Genomic DNA, 7182 nt, shown 5'->3' with positions numbered 1-7182 from the left:
TATACAACTTTACTATACAACTGACTATTAAATTTTTCTGTTTCATTTTAATTGGTGCTTGACCTTTACCTTTCCCAAGTGGAATATCAAAGACACATTTTAGATATAGTGATTTCTTTGCCACTCTGCCTGCAAGTTCATCACCTTTTAATCTGACACGTGATGAGACCCAAGGAAATTCTCTCACTATTCTTAATCGCTCAGCTCAAAATGAACACAGGAACATTTCCAGCCTGAGATTGTTCCTGATTGACTGAATATTCTGTAAATTCAAAAGAACTGCTGGTGAATTTCTGCATAGCACCAACCTGTCTCATCTCTCCTTCAACAGATTATTTATCTGCTATTCTGTTTCATAAATAGATTTCAAATTATGACATGCGCGCTCCTGTACATACACGGTCATTTTGATCTTGAAGCCATCAGTGAAAATATGTAAGTAATTATAAGACTTTTGATTTGCTCGGTGTCCAATTTTATTTTCCATCCAGGTTTTCTTGAAGTTGGTGATGTTAATGACCACTGTAGCTTCAGGAAAGAGCCAAGAGGGAACAGCACTCAGGGGAGTTAAATCTTATTTCTTTGATTTCATATTCTTCTAATTCGCTGTTTATCTTCATTCCAAAGCCATTTCCCTGATCTTGGTTGTACTCCCAGCATTCATTTAAAACATTTTTACTGCTGTTTTCATCCCTACATCATCTAAGTTGTATATAACAGCCTTGGGAACATTTGTCTCTTCTGAGCTCAAGCTTGAGCTTTCTGCTGCCTTTATCATTGGTCAATACTGAGTATACTAGTTCTGCAATTGCAGAACTAGCATTTCTGTTTTAACTTATTTATTTCATATTCTATCTTCCCCATGTGCTGCTGCTCTTCCACGTATATGCCAGTTAGAGACCTGTGGATCTCCTGTAGAGACGTCCTCTACAGGGGGCCAATCTTATTTGAACTTCCTGTATTTACACTGGTTTTATCGGAGAAACATGTAATCAATATCATTTTCTCATTGAGATTGTGTGAGTTTAGGTTTACTCTTTTTTACATCATCAGCGCTCAGCAACTTTGTGATGTAAAATTCAAAGGTTATTTTTGCAGATGCTTGTTCCACATCTGGACATCGATGCTGGCACAGCATTGACAGCTCTGATACTAACTAACAAACTGATCCAACTTTTCAGACGTAACATGTTTGTTTCACTGGCAGGACATACTTTGGTTAAAAATGTTTTTCCTGAACCTCTTTGACTAACATTTCACCTCCTAAAATGATGTCACTCTCTTCTCTAGAAAGAAGGAGACACAATCACCTCGATGAATCAGAGCAAAACTGAGAGGAGTCCACTTCACGGCTCAGGAGGTAATTCCTTCTTCTGAACACACCATTTCCTCTAAATGCATGACATGATGTGCAACCTGTTCAGGCCTGCAGTAGCAGGGAGGAAACATCCAGCCTGTGAGCACACAGGATTAGTGTCAAACTGGGAATTAATTTACACTCTGAAATAAGCAGAAATTAGCAGAGCTGCTGACACAGCAAAACAAAGGAGAGTGACGGTGAGAAATGCGATTGTGTCCATGGTGTCGTGATGCTACATGCTAATCCAACTAGGATGACACAGAGCGGATGCACAGAACCTGCGACCATGGAAGAAACATTTAGAGCCCTGCAGCTCTGAAAGAAGTTATTCACTCACAAATTTTAATTTTGTGAGCAATCCACAAAATGTTGCTCAGCATAAACACTGAAGCAGAGAAAGAGGGCAACCCCATTTTGACATCATGTCGATCCGATGATCATTTCTACCATGAATGTGGTTGTTAGCACCACGTCACTTAAGCAAATCTTCTGCTCCAGAGAGAATTCTTTGTGAATGGAGCCAATGCTGAAGGCTTCATTTAGGCTCACACTTTTGAACCTTTGCATGTTGTCTTGGAAACCTTAACATAGACATGCCATGAAGTTCCACAGCCTTGCTGACAACACACTGATTTCCCTTATAATATCTCCTGGTGACCCAGGGCTGATCAATGCCCATAGATACATGGATATAGATAGAGATAACTTTACTGATTCCCAAGGGGAAATTCACCTAGTCAGGAGAACATCAAAATAAAAATAAAAGGGACTTAGGTATTTCCCATATACATAGGGACTGAATTTCAGATAAAAATGATTGCCGGTAGATCATTTGGGAAGTGTCATTCTGCATGTACTCTGCAATATGATAGTTCAGTGATTCTTAGGTTGAGGCAGAGAGTGCATATAGAAAGGTGGAAATACAAGCCAAATATCTGTCCTTTTCCTGTGTGCTTGTTTGAAGGCAGCTTGTTGCAGATGGGCTGGTCCAGGGCAGCGTCTGTGCCCCAGCAGATATTTCTTGTCCTTTTCCTGTGTTTCCACCTTCTGTACAACCAAACCGACAGAAATATCAGTATATCAGGAACATCAGTACCACATAAACATGGACTGTATGCCAACATATACACATCTAATCCCTCACCATACGCGTAGACAGTCCACCACATTTACCGTCTTCATTTGTTTATTTGGTTCAGTTATTGCATTTGGGATGAAACCTTTCTTGAATTTTCTTTTCCTCCAGGCCAGCGACCTGTATTGTTGGCTAGCTGGAAGGAGTGAGAAGTACGAGTGTATGGCTGGGATCCAGTGCTATGTAATGTGGTCTGCGAGCGGTGACTGTGCTGTTGAGTTCTGAGAGGTTGGGGGTGGGAAGCCTGATGATCTTGGAAGCTTTGAGTGGGTACTGTGGGAGTTCTGCAGGAGTCTTGGGAGGGGGTGCATAAGCATGTGTAGCTGGTAAAACCAGGAGTCTCCGTGAGTGCATGAGTGAGGACATGAGTGAGTGTGATGTGGCAAGTTGCGTTAACACAACCCAAAACTAAATGGGTGTATCAGGGAACAGACAGGTGCTGAGTCCCAGGACAGATTTAAAATCCCCAGTGCACAGAGTCCAGGGAGGTCAGACCCTCTGATGAGGCCCAGCACTGACAGTGTGACAGGCATGTGTGAGAGTTGTGTGCAGCTTGAGTTGGTAATGATCTGACCACAGAGGCCAGGTCAGGAAAAAACAGTCCACATTTTTTTAATGAGTGGGAATCAACTGACTCTGAAGACCACAGAGGGAGCTGAACTGGACAGCAGGGAGAAAGTGACAGGTACAGGATGGAGAGGGTCATCGCGCTTTACCTCACACAACCCCAAACCAGTTAACCACAAACAGCTCCAGCTGCAGCTTCGCCCAGTAGGCCCAGCGACGTAAGTTCACTGCACATCATTTTCCCTCCATGCTGTCAAGAGTGGAAAAAAAAAGAGACGTTCAAGGTGCTGCGTTATAAAAATGGCACATTTATTGCTACAGAACGGTCATGAACATGAACGTCATTGAATCACTACAAGATGAGAACCAACTGGCAAAGAACGGTCAACTATCGGGCTGGTACGAGGAAGAACATCCTCAGCACAGAAATCAAAGAGAAACTCTTCCCCAACATCTCAGCTTATCTGGAGTTAAACCAAAGTGGCATGACAACATTAACAACAACAGCAACCGTGAGGGCAAAAACAATCATAGAACCAAGTAAAGGAATACAACTTTAATAAGCTGTAAAAGCAGAAAAGAACTGTTGAACTGAAAAATACACAGAAGTAAAGAGTTTGAGGCATTAAGCCACGCACTGGAAAAAATTACTGTTTTTGTGTTGTGATTTCCATTGTTTTCTGATATTTGTTTTTTCATCTACTGCAATGGGAGGCCCTGTAACTGGGACGCATCACCCAAGAAACTCCACAGGCTCGTCTTCAATAATACATAGTTCAAATAAAACATTTTTAAATATAGTTATATAAAGTAACAAACTTTCCAAAAAACTGCAACGTTTTCATCATAGTCTGTTTTCATATAGTAATTCACTTATTTTTTTTTTTTTACTTTTTTCATCAATATCATTGGTAGAAAGATTGCCTCTGCAAAAATAAATAAATAAACAATAAACTGAAAAAAGAAGGTTAGATTTTTCAATCACTTTAAATTCTGCCTAAATAGCACGAGACAAAAGAAGCGGAAAACAAAAACCCAGGCACTGACAGCAGGTGCTGCTATTTTCTCTCCTTTCCTTCCCTCTCTTGACTGAATCGCATTACAAAGAACAAGAAGAAAGAAAAAGGCCACAGTTATCATACTTTCACCTTCACGTGATGAGGATAATACTGAAAAATGACAAACAGTAGGACTGACTGACTGGGTCAAGTTATGCTTGTTTATATTGTGGCTGGAAACTCTTGTTTTAGCATTTCAACAACAAAGCCCCCCCCCCAGAAGCTCTCCTTGATGGTTACTTTAACCCGTTGCTTTAGACATGACTGTCCAATCAGCTCATCAGCTGGATGAAGAATGTTTAAGTTAGTCAATCTTAGATGTTTGTGAGCTAGCAGCTTGTTACACCTCATAGTGTTGTGTTTCTGACAGGGAACCTCAGTGCTGCAGTCATGGTGGCAGGAGCAAAGGGGATGTCAGGAGATGCGGTTTAGGGAGCCATGCCAGTGGGCTGTTAAACCAGAGACCGCTACCAATGTGACCAGTTTATTGTTTATTTTATCTCTCTGACCAGCGTTAACCACAGCTGAGGACTAAAGACCGGCTGCCTGGTCTCACTGGGACACAAATTTAGCAGAGGCTCCTATTGGTTATATCAGATGGTGAGAAGAACGTGTGAAAACAACCTCAATCACAGCCTCTTCTACACTGATCAGGATTATTATTAGGATGTATGGAGGACAGCGGCACATGCAGAGCTTTGTGGGATTAAACTGTCCTGTCTGAAGTGTGTTCATGTTTTAGGAAAACATCTAGCAGAAAGTTGGTCCAAAGTTGGTGGTATCTTTAAGGAAGTACACTATCTAGTAATTCCAGCACAAAGATAACATCATTATTTGTACTTAAACTGTATAGCTTTCAAATGATCAGATCAGATTGGACCAAAGATGATAATCTCAAAGAAATCAAGACCAAATTAAATTAATGCTTAGTGTTCTTGTAGGAAAGCCCCGGACAGCTAGTCTGGAATAGCTACACATATCAATAATTGAGAGAGACGATCAACCATCCATCCTCCTTCGAAGCAAAACATTAACCTTCCACAAATAGCCAGACCTTACAAAGATGTGGTGATACATAGCTGTGCTCATAGTTTGGGTGTTACTTGTTCTGCCAAATACAGTGGAAGGTCTAATTGTATTCCTGAAAATCAGCATCAAATGGGAAACTGACTGTTTTACATGTTGTATCTTGTTAATGAAGATGTGTAGAAATAAAAATGTAAAATCTGAGACATACTTTGTGTTGAACATGTTGTCGTAGCAATGACTATATAATATAAGTGGTGTCCTCATGTTACAGTCAGCTAGTTCCAGATCTGTCCAGACTCTTCCACCTACAAAACACTGCTGACAACAGCTTGGACTGTTTTAACTTTCTAATCAGCAAAATAATTTGGACAGTTTTGGAGTTGCTGGAAAATGATGGCGTACACAAATAATATTGTCTGATGTGAGTTTGGGTGAGAATATATGATCAGAATAACCATTTGAAGATAATAATAATAATAATTATAAAAGATAATATAAAAAAAATTCAAATTCATCAAATGTACAGCTGTGAGTGTTGATGGCGTCTTCCCTGAACATTCATATTACTGAATAAGCATTAAGTTAATACTGCTTTGTAAAACAGCTACAGAGGAAGCAAAAAGATACTCTCATAATGTAAAAATGTCTTTGTGGTTGCAGAGGCCCTTCCCAAATTTGAAATCATCTGTGAATTTTGGAATGGAGCCAATTCCAGCAGATACTGGGAGAGGGCAGGCCCACACTCCACAGGTGACGAGTCCATCACAGGGTCAAAGAGAAGCAAGCCAATGGGCAATTTACCAATTAACCTAAAGGTGCATGTGTGTACTGTGGGCGGGAACCTGAGAACCTGGAGAGAATCCACGCAGGCCCAGGAGAACATAAACTCCAACTCTTTGTCGTTGAAACTTTTCAAAAGTGTAAACACTTGGAAGGTTCAGTGAGCAGAAGCATGGGTTGGTGTTTTCAAGCAGTACCACTTCACTAAAAATATTTTGTACAGGTGAAGGGATATGAAACTGAAAACATTTTGTGTCATACGATAAAATACCCGCGAGGAAAAATTACAATTATTCTTCTGGCAGTGAGCATTTGTATGTATTAAGGTTTTTCAAATAGAGGTTAAAGATATTAAAGACAGTACACATAACGTTTGATTGTTCATTTTGTCATTTTCTTTCTTAGTCACTTCCTGCAAGAGAAGTGGCATGTCACATCTTTACTGATCATTTGTATAAAATGTTTTTTTATTCAAATTTTGGGTGGAAAAATAGAAATGAGACTTATATAAATGTATCACATTTAAGGTTTGTTGTGCTACTGTTGATGGGCAATGCCCACCTCTTTGTTGTACCCAAATGTATTTGTTCATTTAAATAGGGCTCGCCATCGTGCAGAAATGGAGAAACGCTTCTTGTTTCTAGCCTTGTTTGGAAAACAAAGGACAGGAGTGGCCATGTTGAATTCAACTCATTATTGCAGTAAAACTGGTACAGAGTAACAGATTATAAAGCTCATGGCACAGTCACTGAAAAAGAGAAATGAGGTGTGTATGTACAACAAGGAGGAAAAAAGAAAAGAAAGTTAACATTTTGGCTAATAGAAACATCAGGGGTAACATAAAAATTAAGCTACTGTAATTCGGGAGAGGACTTGATTATACAACAAAGAGAAAATATTAAACGAAACATCTCAAAAATAACATTACTTAAAAAATACATTTAGCACTTACATTGACAGAGTCACTCCTAGTGTTTAACTTAGGTCCAATTCAAAGCAGCTTTTCTTTTTGACAAAAAGCTCAGTTTTAATGGTGAACACTAAAAAGATTCTGAAACTGCCTTGCTCTTGATCTGATATCTTTTTGGGGGAATAGCTGATAAGATTGTTTGCTGACGACCTGCTTTTCATATTTGTAACAGTCCAATCCTTTCCAAAATGTTTTATCTATTAATCTTGAATCAGGTGCTAAGGGCCTTCCATTTAATCACCATTTACAAGCCATTTTGAGAAAATAAAGTCACAGGAAGTAG

The sequence above is a fragment of the Echeneis naucrates genome, chromosome 12 (assembly GCF_900963305.1).
Source record: "Echeneis naucrates chromosome 12, fEcheNa1.1, whole genome shotgun sequence".
Taxonomy (NCBI): domain Eukaryota; kingdom Metazoa; phylum Chordata; class Actinopteri; order Carangiformes; family Echeneidae; genus Echeneis; species Echeneis naucrates.
The sequence above is the reverse complement of the archived record's forward strand: the minus strand, read 5'-3'. Positions refer to the sequence as shown.